This window comes from Balaenoptera physalus, assembly GCF_965194825.1.
Source record: "Balaenoptera physalus genome assembly, chromosome: 13".
Taxonomy (NCBI): Eukaryota; Metazoa; Chordata; class Mammalia; order Artiodactyla; family Balaenopteridae; genus Balaenoptera; species Balaenoptera physalus.
The window spans coordinates 49,352,112-49,367,218 of NC_138892.1; the positions used below are offsets into that span (position 1 = coordinate 49,352,112).

The following is a 15,107-nucleotide window of genomic DNA, read 5'->3' on the forward strand; positions in this document are numbered from 1 at the left end:
AACATTATTATGGAAATAGTTTTGATCTCTTGGATCCCCTGAAAATTTCCTCAGGACTTTACAGACCACACTCTAAGAAGCAATTCCTTGTTGCTGCCTAGGACCTTGTGTTCTGTATGTGCCCTGACTTGTCCCAGCACCTGCCGCTCTCCTCTTCTGTCCTGGGCTGTCCACAGCGCAATACAACAACGTCTTTGGGAGCTCCAGACACTGAGCCTTTTAACTTACTCTGCCACTAGCCTCTGTAGCAGTTCTGGGAAGGGTGGTGGTGTAAGACTTTTTTCTCCCTTTCCTTCCAACACTAAGAATTTACTAATGAAAATACTGACAAAACCCTTAAAAACCTCCAAATTGTTGAAAAAAACCATCTAGAAAAAGAACTGACCAGAAATGTATACACTTCTCCTTGTGGTTTTGAAAGCATCTGTCCCTTAAAGAGGCTGTATTGATTACCTTGAACATTTTTCCTACATGCTTTATTTTCATTGGATTGAAATTGAAGAGTTTGGAAAAAAAAAAAACGGGCTTCTACGCTGTCCATAGGAATAGTCTGAAGGATAGCCTTTCCCTAGTGCTACCACATGTAAATGGATCTGGAAGCTTTGAACTTTGAGTCTGTTAGGCTCCCATCCAAACTCCTAAAGGCTTGTTTTATATAAAAACATGACACTTGGCAACTTGTATCAGGGATCTAATCCCTTATTATGTTACTATAACTAGGTTCAAGAGTATATGTGGTAAGCAAAAATATTTACCTGTGATGGAGGATAGTTAATAGGATTAAGTACATTTGGTTATTTCTGAGTCAAATATGCTGCAATAAGCTTTTATTTAAATCTAAAAATCTCTTTTGCTATTCGAGGTTTTAGACAAGAAAATTCATATGTTTTCAAAACCATAAACTTTGGCAGATTTCTAAGATTCCAAGACTATGTGTTGGTTTTTTTAAAAAAATTCATCCGGGACTTCCCTGGTGGCTCAGTGGTTAAGAATCCGCCTGCCAATGCAGGGGACACAGGTTCGAGCCCTGATCCAGGAAGATCCCACATGCCGCGGAGCAACTAAGCCCGTGCACCACAACTACTGAGCCCGCGTGCCAAAACTACTGAAGCCCATGCGCCTAGAGCCCATGCTCTGCAATGAAGACAAGCCACCACAATGAGAAGCCCGCACACCACAACGAAGAGTAGCCCCCACTCGCTGCAAGTAGAGAAAGCCCACGTAGCAACGAAGACCCAACGCTGCCAAAAATGAATGAATAAATAAATAAATAAATAAATTTAAAAAATAATAAAATAAAACAGACTAAAGAACAAAAGAAACTTTTTTAACTTCATTCATTAAAAACAATATTTATCAAGGGGCTACTCTGTGCCAAAAATTGTTCTAGACATGGGGATAGAGCAGGGAATAAGAGACACAATAAGCTGCACTCATGAAGCTTATAATCTAGAAGGGGAGAAGGAAAATGACAAGTAAACAACTAAATAAGCAAGATAATTCTAGATAATGATGAGCATATCAAGGAAATAACACAGGGTGCAGGGATAATGAATCACAGGGGAGATGAAGTGGTCAGAGAGGACCTCCCTCAGGAGGGGGCATTTGAGCTGAGACCTGAATGATGAGGAGCCAACAATGGGAAGAGCCAGGTAGAAGAGCATTTGAAGCAGAGGGACCATCAGGTACAGAGGCACTAAGGTGGGAATACATTTGGTGGTTTTGAGGAATAAAGTGAAGGTGGTACAGCCTGAGTACAGTGAGTAAGAGGGGAAAGGGTACAAGATGAGGTCAGATCATGCAGAGCCCTGTAAGCCATGGGCGGGCATGTGGATATTATTATAAACAAAATAGGAAGCAATTTGAAGGTTTTAAAATAGGGAGTGACTTAACGTGATATGTGTTTTCAAAAGACCACTCTGGGTGCTGTGTGGAGGATGGATTGTAGCACGGAGAGCAGTGGGAGGCTATGATGATGGGTTGGCTGGATGGTGGAAATGGAGAGAAGATGGGTTTGAAGATACAGTTTAGAACCAGGAGGAGGCATCAAGGATGTACCTATATATATATTTTTTGGCTTAAGTTACCGGATGGATGGTGAAGGCAGAAATCGAGATGAGTATAACTAGGAAAGGAACAGGTCTGAAAGTCCTTCTTTAGCATGTCTTTCATTCCCTTCAATGTAACAGGAGTGCTACAGCTCCAGGCATAGCATCAGCACTCTGGATGGGAGAAGGAGGAAGCTGAAAGGAGGAAGAGGGTGGTGTCTAGGTCAGGAAAGCAAAAAAATTTGCAGAAATCCTCAGTAGACCTCTACTTTTATCTCATTGACCAAAATTATGTCATGTGACCACCTCTAGCTGCAAGGGAGGCTGAGCTCTTTAGCTGGACACATTGTTTCATTAAATAAAAATGGGGTATTTTAAAAAGGAGTAAGGGGTGAATGGATATTATGAAAGCAGACAACTAGCAGTATCACCAGGAACACATTATATTTAAGGTCCTTGTTGAACATTCAAATGGGAAAGTCAAGTAAGATTGGAAATAAAAGTCTGAATTTCCAGGGAGGGCAGAGCTTATAACAGTTTGGGAGTTATTAGCGTGTAGATCATATTGAAAGCTCAGAAGGTGGATGAGATCAATTAGAGAGAGAGGAGAATTGGAAACATTATTTTGTATTTATTACTGTGACCTGCTCTAATTAATTTTACTCAAAAAATTTTAATGTATATTTTACGTGTGTCAAAAACTGTTTCAGACTCTCAGTGCACAACGATGAAGATGTGTCTCCTACTTTCAAAGAGCTTAGAGATAGAACAGGAAGAAAACAAATCAGTTTTAATAAATGATGTACTACAACATACATGAAAAATTAATTCCTTTATATAGATTTGTAACAGTAATTTGAATTATGACAGTAGCTCTACTGCAGATTCATGTTTTAAGTGAGAATTTCAGTAGTTTACCTTGAGTGATTTGAGATTCACCTGTCTGTATACGTCGATTTGCATATTTTAATTTAGAAATGCATTAAGAAAACCCTAAATTTTTTTTAATATGACCAAATGCTAACCTTATTATTCGCAAATATGCTGTTAAAATTAACATAATGCATAATGGAACCTTAAATTAACTTTGAAATTTCGATTAGGATGATCAGGGAATTATTTGTCAGATGACCCTGGTTTAGACTGGGGCTGAACAATTGTTTGTTGACTTAATTGCTACCTATAATTTCACTTGGAAATTTCATGTGTGTTTCAAACTTATCATGTCCCAAACTGAGTTCTTTATCTTACCTACCTCTTATTCTTTCCCCTGTGTCATGTTTTCCTGTATTCCTTCTGAAGCAAGGGGCAATACTATTCTTTTGGCTCAAGCCAGAACTCTAGGTATCATTCTAAACAGCCATCTCCCGCACTCCGCTCTATCAGTAAAACTTATAGGTTTTACCTCCTAAATACATCTTGAATCTTTACATCTCCTCCACCCTGGATCATCATCATCTCACTCACACTCTCCAGTCATGCTCCTTTGAAACCCATCTCCTTAGCTACAGTGATTTTACTAAGCTAAAGTGTCTAATTCATTATTCTGATTAAAACCTGGAAAAACCTCAGCATTCTGTAAAAATGATGTCTTGCAGTAAAATCAATTAAAAAATATTGCACTAACCTGAGATAAAGAGGCCCTGTTATTGCAGGACTTTTCAGAGCCTTCAATATGCTGATGATGTATGCATTATCAATCACTCAGCAGGGGTATAACTGAGGATATTTCCAGACACAAGTCACAGTAAAGCTACTATTTTGAGGAACACCTCATGAAATACCTCTATGAACACTAGTACTTTATATAACTTGGCTTAGGAAATTTGGTCTACAGAAAGAAAATTAGTCATCTCAGTGTGGTATGTAAGCCCTCCCATAACTTGGTTCTCACCTTCCTTATGAAGCTCATTTTCCACCACTCCCCACGGTGAACTTCCTGTCCAATTATAGAAAACCACATTCAGTTTCTGTACACAACATGCTCCTTGTGACTTTGCTCAAGCTCTTCCCTCTGGAACACCTTTCTCCTTCATCTGGCTAACTCTACTCATCTTTCAAGTCTCAGCTTAGGGACCTTCCTTGAATTCCAGGATGAGATAAGCGCCTGTCCTCTGAGCTCCACTTACCCCAGCAGAAAAAAGAAAAAAAAAGAAAAAGAAAACAATCTGTTTATGTGTCTTTTCCCCCAACTGGGGAAATAAAATTGAGAGACCATGCTGTGATAATGATGATGATGATGGTGACGATAGCAGAGTTTATTGCACTCACTAGGTACCAGGCTCTGTATATGAATTATTTTATTTAATATTCACAAAACTCCCATGAGGTAGGTATTATTAGTATCCTCATTGTGCAGATAAAGAAGTTAGGGCTTAGAAAGACTGATCCTGAGGCTATATAGCTAGCAAATAATGACCTTAGGTGTGAATTAAGACAGCCAGAGGCTGTCCCTTTTGGCACTGTATCTACAATACAAGCTTGGCACCTGGTAGTAGATACTTGATAAGTGCTTTTTTTTTTAAAGATTTTTTAAAGTCTTTATTGAATTTGTCACAATATTGCTTCTGTTTTTTTATGTTTTGGTTTTTTGGCCCTGAGGCCTGTGGGATCTTAGCTCCCCAACCAGGGATCGAACCCGCACCCCCTGCGCTGGAAGGCAAAGTCTTAACCACTGGACCGCCAGGGAAGTCCCGATAAGTGCTTGTTTATCTAGACTCAGTGTGTGTGTGTTTGTCCCACACATATCTGAAAACTACCAGCGCGGAGGCTGTCAGACACAATGTAGAAAACAGAAGCATTTGCTGTTAAGTTTCATTTTTAGCAAAACTGACAGTGGAAAGGGAGGCATGGAATGAACAATAGCTCATGTACCAAATTACCATCAGCTTGCTTGCTGTCTTATCATCAGATATATGTTCCAGGGGTGGCCAACGCCTGTTTTATGTCTGTGGTAGTCTTTGCAGGATAAAAAGCAAATTAGTGTTTAATGGGGACTATTAATCTTGTCACCTAATTGAGTAATTTCTAATAAACCTTTTCATTCAAAACCCAATGGGAATTTCTAGTTAGAAATGAGTGTGGGGAATATTCGATCTCAAAAATATTTTCGTACATGAAAAATATATTATGTGTTTGTGAGAGATGTTGAACAGTCAATGTAATTTTGAGAGTATGAATCAAACACTTATCCTAGGCCTAGAACTTGACAGTTGCTTTGGAGAGTTATAAAATAAGTTTACGATAGTTTCTGCACTTCAGAATTTTGCTATGTGGCTTGGGAGTATCTGAAGTAACTTACAGTCTGTCTTTAAATTGGTATTTTTTTTTAATAAGGAAAAGTTCAAATATATAATTTTGTTGTACTGTGTGAGGATCAAGATTCATCATGATATGATTATAATTTGAAATATGAGTAAGAAATACGTGGGGTCATGATCATTATAAGCCTATTCTTTGCTTCTTAATTAAATTTTACAGATGATAAAAACACTGAAAACAGAGTGTTAGCTTATAGATTATAAAAAAGGATTGGTGACTCCCGTAATATATGCTTTATGATTTTAAGAGGTGTCTATTTTGTGTTAAATCAAGTGGTCATTGTTTAGAATAAAGACCTGCATGACTTCCTATTCCAAATTAAACTATAAATGGAAATGCCTGGGCTTTTTTTCTGTTTCATATGTGGCATATCACTTTGGATAAATTATTTCTTTATGCCAGAATTCTTTCATTATGAAGGGAAAGGTTTCCTATTCCCTATTCCTTTTTTTTTTCTTTTTCTTTTTTTTGAGAATTAACCACTCATTTATTCCCTTAAACTCACTGCGAGTTATAGCCTGAGATTACTGGCATTCTCACTGTGGGCATATTCTTTCTTCATATTCAGCTCTCGCCCTTAAGTACATGTGTTTTCATGAATGTGTTAGTTTACCCAGGAAAGAGCTCTAGACACCATCAGAGTCAGTAAATCTGGTTGTCTCATTCTTCAGTCTTAGCTATTGAGGTCATGTGCTAATGCTTGTACAGGGGAAGCGTCCGGAAAATATCTGCGGTAGTGCAATTTCTTTATTCTTGTGTGAGACCATAGCATGAGACAATAGACCTGGCGAGCTCTGTGCTTGCAGGGAGGAAAGAAAGCAGTTTTGATTTTTATCTTCTTTAGTTAAATGTTATAAAACTTTAAAGCTTAAATTCGAATAATTGTTGCAGATAGGTTAAATAACATCCATCAACTCACAGTATTTTTCCTGTTTCTATTCACTAGTGGCAACAGAAGGCTAAAAAAAAATGTTCTATAAAGTAAGATATAAAATTTGGGTTAGGCTTATAAGGTAATAGTTCCTTTTTGCCCTGCCCCTAAATTATTTTTAGCCTGGGGCCTCTGAACCCAAGGTAATCTGTGAAGCAGCTGTAACATTTTATCAGAAGTTAGTGGTCTCCGCTCTTCTTTGTCCTCCCTATCTTGTTGGCAAATGTTGCTGTGGTGACCCAATTCTGCTTCCTGTTTAAACTGTATAAACGATTCATTTAATTCAATATTTAGCTTTTAATCCTATTTGCAAATATATAGTTGAAAACGATTCCATTCATTAGCCGATGCATTTTTCCTCTGCTAACCATTTTCGGGTCATTTCATTGTTAACTTTGGCTGAGGGAAGAGAAGCAGCTCTTTGAAACTCCTCCTACTCATGATTTTATGGGTCTGATGTGTGGGCAGAAGCATGGCTTAGCTGACCCAATGCCCATTCTCAGACCTCTCCACCCTTGCCTACCTCTGCAACAGAGAATGAAGTTAAACAGTCACTGTGCTAACCTCCCCCGAAGCAACTGGTGGCCTTCTGACAGAGTTCCAGCCAATGAAGCATAAGTGGAATTCCGCTGAGGAGGGTTTTGGGAAGGGAAGGGTCTTTTATTTCCTGATAAAAGAAGCCAGAAGCTGCTAGCACTACTCCCTCCTTTTTTTTTTTTTTTTTTCCTTTTGGTCTTAAACGTGGTTACGATGTCTGAATCTATAGCAGTCATCTTGTGACTTTGAGACAATAAAGCAATGTACTAAAAATGGTAGAGCAGAATTACAGAAAAAACCTTGGTTTTTATTATATCAAGGAGGCCCACATTATACAAAACTGCTTCCCTATAGACATCATATAGGAAAACCAAATCCTTTCATGGCGGTTTTAAGACATACCTACAAACTCCTTGACACTCCTCCTATCAAAAGATGTAGTCTAATTCCTCTTCTCTTGAATATAGGCCAGCCTTAATGACTTGCTTCCAATAAGCAGAATGCAGTAGGAGTAATAATGCATGACTCCCCAAGTCATAAAAGGTGATACAGTTTCTGCTTTGTTATCAATCCCTCTCTCTCTTATGCAGCTTGGGAGCCTTGGGTTGACATGTCAGAAGTCAGTCTACACTGAAGCTGCCATGTGGGAGAAACCACATAGTGATCGAGATGCCCGAGGAGCCCCAGCTGCCCCAGCCTCCAGGTCTGCCTTTCCATCAAGAATTGACAAACATGTGAGTGAACCAGGCTTCAAAGGATTCCAGCCCCCAGTCTTCAAGCTTCCCTGGCTGATGCCAAGGAGAGCAAACAACCCTCTCCCTGCGCCCCCTGCCCCCGCCCAAGCCCTTCCCAAATTGCAGATTCATAAGCAAAATAAATGTTAAGCCACTAAATTTGGGGCGGGATCCAGCAACTGGAACACTCTATTTTTTATATTATTGTTATTTGGATGTTCAGTTACCTACAGCCAAAAGCATCCCTACCTGAAACACTTAGCTGTAGACAAGATTAAAAGAAATCGCTAAAATGACCCTTTTAAATTACTATATGTGCTGATTATCCATTCTATTCCTCTCTTAGCCTGGCCGTGGGCGTCAAATTAACTATAGTACTGATGTCACAATTTTCCATTGAAGTTGATGCTAATTTAGTTAGATAAAGGTTTAATTTACAATAGGACTGAGCCAGTAGAAATGTAGAAAAGGAAAAATTTCAATTCAGGTTAGCATATTGCTGTTTTCTGCTCTTTTGGCATTTTGGTAACAAAAACAGTATCAATAGCTGTCTCACTGGCAGGTAAAGCTTGTCTGAGTCCCCAGCTTCATCAAAATCCCATCAGTGTTTCAGGCCGTTTTCTTAATGAAATGCTCCTAGCATTTGACAGCTTTGTTCTTTCACTGACATTTGCAGCTTTTTAAATAGATGACTATCTAATGTCATATGTAATAGGCCAGGTTCTTTGAAGCAAAATCCCATTAGTTAGTTCTCACTTTTTGGAGTGGATGGTCATTGTTAGAAATTATTTAAAAGTTTTAATATATGATTTTTTATCAAACATTTATAAATCCAGTATACAGAAACCAGTAGGATTGTTCTAGATTAATATGCATATTCTTACATGGAAGCTGCAGTATAAATTAAAAAAATCTTTTATCCCAAAGTAACATAATGCTATTTCTAGTGATGGAAGTTCCTAATCAGCTTTGCAGTAGAGTTTGGGCAATTTTCTTATCCCACTGCACTGAAATTTTAAACCTAAAGGAGCAAAATGTAACTCCTGAAAGCTGGTTGCACAAAAGCCAGCTTCATTTTTGCATGTTTATTTACTCAATGAGCACATCCTTAAACTGCTGGCAAGTTCACAGCGGGGTGGAGCAGCACATGTGTCATTGTGCTGATGCTACGGGGAGGGGAGGGATGGGTGTGGAGGCTGGCTTGGGGCAGCAGAGGGGTCTTTGCAAAAAGAAGTTACATAAGTGATATCATATGCAGAAGCAGCCTCTGGGGTTTAAAAATAACTGGGCAGGGAGTGTCAGCCTTTCTTGGATCTGACTCCGACTTACTATCCTTAAGGGTCAGACCTATATTCCTGGGTGGGCTGAGAGTCCGTTTAAGTACACTCAGTTGTAATAGCAACCCTACATAATAGCTTAAGGAGCCTGGGAATGTTTTTTGTCTCAAGACAGCAAGGTGCTGCCTGCAAAAGCTGAACCAATGTCTCAATGAGAAGCCAGAACAGTTTGGACAGATGTTTCACGCTGCGCATCAAATGTGGTGGTTTCCAGCATGGTTTCCTTCAATGAACGGAAACACAGAAAAATAGAGATGACTGCTTTTGCAAGGCAGCTCCAAAGCAGATTTTAAAAAGCACTAATTTCCCATCCTGTCCTTCTTCTCCATATCCATCTTTTTTAGGAAACTGAATTATTGATGTATGAGACGATGCCTTGTAGTCACACTATCTTACATTTTTATTATTGTAACTTGTGAAAAATAAGTTGCCCCTGCATATCTACCCTGGTGTCAGAGATTCCTTGGGGTCCAGTGTCATAATTTAATTGGCACTGAGCCCCCATCTAGCACCTGAGAAAATAAATATTCAGGGGACAGTCATGAAAGACCCTGGGAACAGTGGAATAGGGGTGAAATTTTTAAAAGTTCAGAAAAGCAACGTAAATACATATTAGATCTGCCACCTGCCTATGGTAACCCTGAGCCCTGAGCCCTGAGCAGCCTAGTCTGTCAAGTATCACTTGAGATCCTTATGTCATAGGGAGAGGCAGGTGTATCTGCTCTCTGGCATTGTGTGATCTGAGTCTCACTTGGTGGAGTCCTCTGGATTGGAACTATCAGCTTCAGTCCCCAAGCTCCTCCAAGGCCTTCTTCTAGCTAATGCCTTTCCTCGAGTTTCCCAGATGCCTGCAGCTTTCCCCCTACTGTTTCCCTGTTTCTTGGTGTTAGCAGATAGAGCCCATCAATTTTAATGCTGCTGCCTCTTCTTGATGTCCTATGTGCCATCAGAAACCAGAAACCAATCTCTCATTCATACAAATGATCACTTTCAGAAGCATGACCTATTCAAGCTGACTCCTTCCAGAGGCCTGAGTTCTTTCATTCACTGAAGCAGTAGTTCTCTTCAGATTCCCACTGAATGAGGCTCTTTCTGGTGGGGTAGGGAGTCTGCATATGTAACAAGCTCCTTACTTAGGCCGCTGATTCCATCTCAATATAAAGGTGCAGAGAGCTAATTTCATCCCTATAGACATCAAGTTTACAATTTCTTCTTAAGGATGAGAATGCCTTTTCACCCTCACAGTTTGGAAACCTCAGGAAAAGTCCGTCAATTTCAACTGGGACACACCCGACCCTTCAACTTGCAGCAGTCTCGAAACAACTGCACTTGTGCTCCTTGGGGAAACTTGAGGCTGAGAACTCCACTTGACCTTTCATCTTTGGCCTTGGCCAGCCCTCCCATGCGCCCTTGTGGAGCTCACTCCCCACACTGGCTGTGTTCTGGACTCTGGTCTTCTCGTTGCTCTGTGCTTCCTCTTCCTAACCACCACTGTCTTACCACACCATATGCTCAGCACGATTCCCTCTCCCTCTGGACTTCTACTCCATGGTGAATCCCCTTCCAGCAGTTCCTGCAGCCCCCTGGCCTCAGCTGAACTCTGGCTCTCCCTAGGAATACTGTTCCCTCCTTAGTCTTCCCGAGTGGCGGCTGCCCTTTTTCCTACTCCCATTATGAGCTGGTGGCAGTGAATGTGGGATAGAGTTGGGAAGGATTGGCAAACTTTTGTCTGTAAAGGACCAGCAAATATCTTTGCGGGCCATACAGTCTGTTATAACTACTCAAGTCTGCCAGTCATTGTAGTGCAAAAGCAACCACAGGCAGAAAGTAACAAAAAATGTGTTTCAATTAAACTTCATTTATAGACATTGAAATGTGAATTTCATATGATTTTCACATACCATACAGTAGTATTCTTATTTTGAAAAAACTTTCAACCATTTAAAAATGTAAAAACCATTCTTAGTTCATGGGCTGTACAAAAACGGGATGGGCTGGGTTTGGCCCATGGGCTGTTGTTCGTGGACTCCTGATCTAAACCAGTGCTTCTCAACCTTTAGTGTACATACACATCACTAGGGATTTTGTTAAAATGCAGACTTTGATTCAGTAGATCTGGGGTGGAACCCGAGATCTGCATTTCTAACAAGCCACCAGGTCGGCACACCACACTTTGAGTAGCAAGGTACTAGAGTCATGTGTTGAAACATGTCCTTTATATAATAAACACATTATAGTTTAAAGAGAGAGGAAAATGCTCATACTGTAATTCCTATTAGAAAGGCTGTGTGGAAAGTCTGGTAGCTGAGAAAGCAGGCATTCGAACCAAACAGACGCCCACTTACCAGCTATGTGGATCTGGATACCCTTCTTAATCTTTCTCAGTTTCCATTTCTTCAACTGTAAAACAAGGTAATAATAATCTCTACTTCAGATGGTTGCTTTGGATTTTAACATGATAATGTACCTAGCGAGTGCTCAATAAATCTTAGCCATTATTATTTTTAAATTGAAAAAGCAAAACATGATATAGATAACAAAATAATAAGAACTTTAATTTCGAGGGCCTTCGGGGATTTCCTTTCTTTCTTTTTTGGAAAACATTTGCAAGGGTCATGCTCATTCTTTCATTCATGAAACATTTGCTGAGGGGCTCCTTCTCCTGCCAGGCAATGTGCTTTGCTGGATCTACTAAGGTGAGTGAAACGTAAGCTCACATAAGTGGGGGAGATGGAAACAAAAAGCAATTTCAGCCTAGAGTAAGTGCTGTAGGCAACTGTATGCAGAGGGCTGGGGGAAGGTAGAGGAAAGAATGTTCACTCTGCTATGAGGAGAGGTCACAGGGATTCCACACAGGAGGTGACTCTTCAGCTGAACTTCAAAGGATGAATACGGGTCTGCCTGATGGAGGGAAGAGGGTATACAAAAGCAATGGAGCATTCAGAGGGAGTTCAGGGAAACTGGACCCTAGGGATGTGTGGGAAAGACCAGGGACAAGGCCCTGACCAACCAGAACAGACATAGGACTTTATGTCATACAGGTTCGGACTGGCTGGGTATCAGCCCTGGGTAGGTCATTATCCCTTTGTGGAAAACATCCTGACTATACCATAATACATGCCAGCGGGGACTTGGAGAAAAGACAGTGTCAGAAAATCCTTGACCACTTTTGCTGGAGTCACAGAAAGACTGGGGAGCCCTCATGCTGAGCCAAGGAATCCCAGCCTCTGTGGTCTGTCCCTAAGGAATATAATAGACTGGGTGAGAATTCCCTACTACTTGGGGCCTACCATATTAGGGCCCAAAGAAAATGGCCTTTGAAAGTAGTCCCCTGGGAACCTACTTGGCTCCATAATTACCTATTAAATGTCTGTTACAGGAGGGACTATTTGTGGTGCTGCTGGGGCTACAGTGATGAAGCCTGACGTCTGTCATAGAGAGTTTAGCCTGTAGTAGAGAAAATGGGCATATAAGTCACGCACCACAGGGGGAAGGGAGGTAGAACAGTCTTGTAGAACTTTATAGAAAGAAGAAAAGATTATAAGGAGTTTGTATCTGGGGTGGGAGCTCCAGGTGTGCTTCATGGTGGAAGTGGCACTTGAGTTGGCCTTTGAGATTAATGTTTCTGTCTCTGGGAGCTCCTTTCAGGATCTCTGGCTTGTTGGGGTGGGAGGGGACTGAGGTCTATTTGTATAAATAACTAACTTCAATCAGTGGCATTGGAACTGATGGTGGGTTCCTGAACTGACCTTCTAGTGCTGAGTAAGGTCCAAAAGTTGCTATCTGAAAGACTCAACCTCTACAAGGCAAAGCTTGCAGTCAAAGAAAATTTGGATTACAGCCCAGAATTAAAATTTAGAGATGGTTCTTGGCAGTATCTCTTCTGTCTTCACTTATTGATTCCCTGAAGCCTTCTGTCCTCCGTAGCAGGGCTTCTAAACTAGAAGGTCACGTGTGAGAAGTAGCAGGCCCAGCAGCAAGGCAGGTAGAAAGGAGGGTGTGTACTGCACCTGGGCTGGGACATTTGCATCCTGATGCGCAGCGTACTAAGGGGCATAATACTGATTCCAGCCTGCTCTCCTCTCTGTTAATCCCTCGTTTCTTGGTGGTATGGGATGGACTTTTCTGCCCTAATACTCTCCTAAACCATGCTTGATCTTTTCGTATTGATTTTTCTCCATCTTACCAGTCTTGAATTGAGATTTAGCCACACCTGGGCCTACCTGGTGACCCCAAAGGGCCCCAGGTGAGTTGCTTGGCCTGAGGGGGGATTTGTGCATGGGGCTTGATGTGGAGAAGAGGGCGTGGAGGAGGCCACCACAGGGCTTCCCCAGACCGGCCTGTGGACTAGGTTTGTGCTCAGCGGAGAGGGGTCTGCAGGCAGAAGCCAAAGGGGCTATTTTTTAACAAAGAACTCTTTGAGACAAAGGGCCATAAGCAATGTTGCTTCCAGGACCAGGTGAGAAAATGCCACTCAGAGTGCACCCAGACATTGTTAATCATTTCCTAAGCTCGTGCTTCCAAAGTCCTGAACATGGACTCAGCTTGGGTCTTTGCATAGTGATGGGGAAAGGGACATTTTTCCTCTTCTGAAGAGAGTTTTTCCACCTCAACAGTTGCTGTTTGGGGATCTCTGTAAATTGCTCCCTGGGCAGGGAAGCAAAATTCTTATGCAGGCCTACAGTGACATGCTACTCCAAATGGTCACTTGTGTAGCAGACATCACTGATGAGGCTGGCATACAAAAACATAAAAAGCCTGTTTGTGAACACACATGAGGTTCCCTTGGACGCCTCCAAATATAAGCATGGAGAAAAGATTGCTGAGGTCCCTCCTTAGTGGTCCGGAGAGCACATTAATAAAATGTGAGTTGTTATTGTTATTGTAACCTCATTTGTACCCAGTGGCTGGGAAGGCTTGGAGAAATGAGTTACATCTGTAAATATCCATCCATACATATGAAATTGATACTGAAAATGCTCTTACTCAACTCAGTCACAAACACCGTGGCAGCATAGGTCTCTGTGAACAGGTGCCCCATTTGGCATGGATGTATTGATAAGTCAGCAAACCTGCAATTATTTCTCAAAGTTTCCTAAACCATTCTTGTCAATAAGTAGCAGTAGGGCACAAGGATCTTCCCTTATCATATAGGGAACACAGTTAGCTGGATTTGTATTTGTAGGTGATCTGTCTTGCCCCCTAGAATGTATAACCAGGACTTTGTCATTTTGTTCAGCTCTGTACCCTCAGTGCCTCAAACCATGCCTGGCACATCATAGGTGCCCAATACTTGTGAATGAACAAATGAATGAACACTTGGGTTTTATGTATGAGATGAAAGCCATCTCTTTCTTTTCTCAGTTGCTATTACTTCTGCCCAAAATACCTTGAGTCCAGGGACTAGGGAATATTTCACCCTCTCAGTAGAGACACAAACCCAGGGCATTGTGGGTCAGCATGTGGGTGTGGATTCTTGTACAGACACAGGCCCTGGCCTTAGCAGATAGTCCCAAAGGCTCGGAGGGACTTTCAGGCAGAATACCATAAACTTCATCTTCCTTAAAATATCTTATTTTTCTCATTATGAACATAACACATGCTCGTTAAAGACTGAAAATGGCAGAAAAATATTATACAAAGGTGGAAAAATTATCCATAATCCTTTTACCTCAATACAAAAGCATCCTTCTCTTTCTCCTAGATTATGGAAACAGCCTTTTTTTTTGTGGTGAGCAGGGGCTACTCTTTGTTGCGGTGCATGGGTTTCATTGCAGTGGCTTCTCTTGTTGCAGAGTATGGGATCTAGGCGCGCGAGCTTCAGTAGTTGTGGCACGTGGGCTCAGTAGTTGTGGCTCGCAGGCTTTGGGGCGCAGGCTCAGTAGTTGTGGTGCACGGGCTTAGTTGCTTCGCGGCATGTGGGATCTTCCCAGACCAGGGCTCGAACCCGTGTCCCCTGCCTTGGCAGGTGGATTCTTAACCACTGCACCACCAGGGAAGTCCCTAGAAACAGCTTTTAAAGCTGCCCCCTTCCCTCCAGCCTTCCCTCCAATCTAGTTACAGTGCCAGGGAGAGATCGTTCTAAAACACAGACCTTAAAACACTTCAAAGGCTTCCTGTTGCCCTCAGTGTCCAAATTACTCAACAGCATTGGCTCCGCTTGTCTCTTCAGCTTCCTATCCTCTGAGCCCTATCATGT

General features: G+C 41.5%; 1 long non-coding RNA gene across 1 annotated transcript in view; it reads right to left on the reverse strand.

Moving 5' to 3' along the window:
• LOC309642035 overlaps positions 1-15,107 on the reverse strand; it is a 104,460-nt gene that overhangs the window by 55,897 nt on the left and 33,456 nt on the right. The window contains exon 3 of the long non-coding RNA XR_014252922.1: positions 11,254-11,308. This is a non-coding gene — a long non-coding RNA (uncharacterized lncRNA). The remainder of the gene's footprint in view (positions 1-11,253; positions 11,309-15,107) is intronic.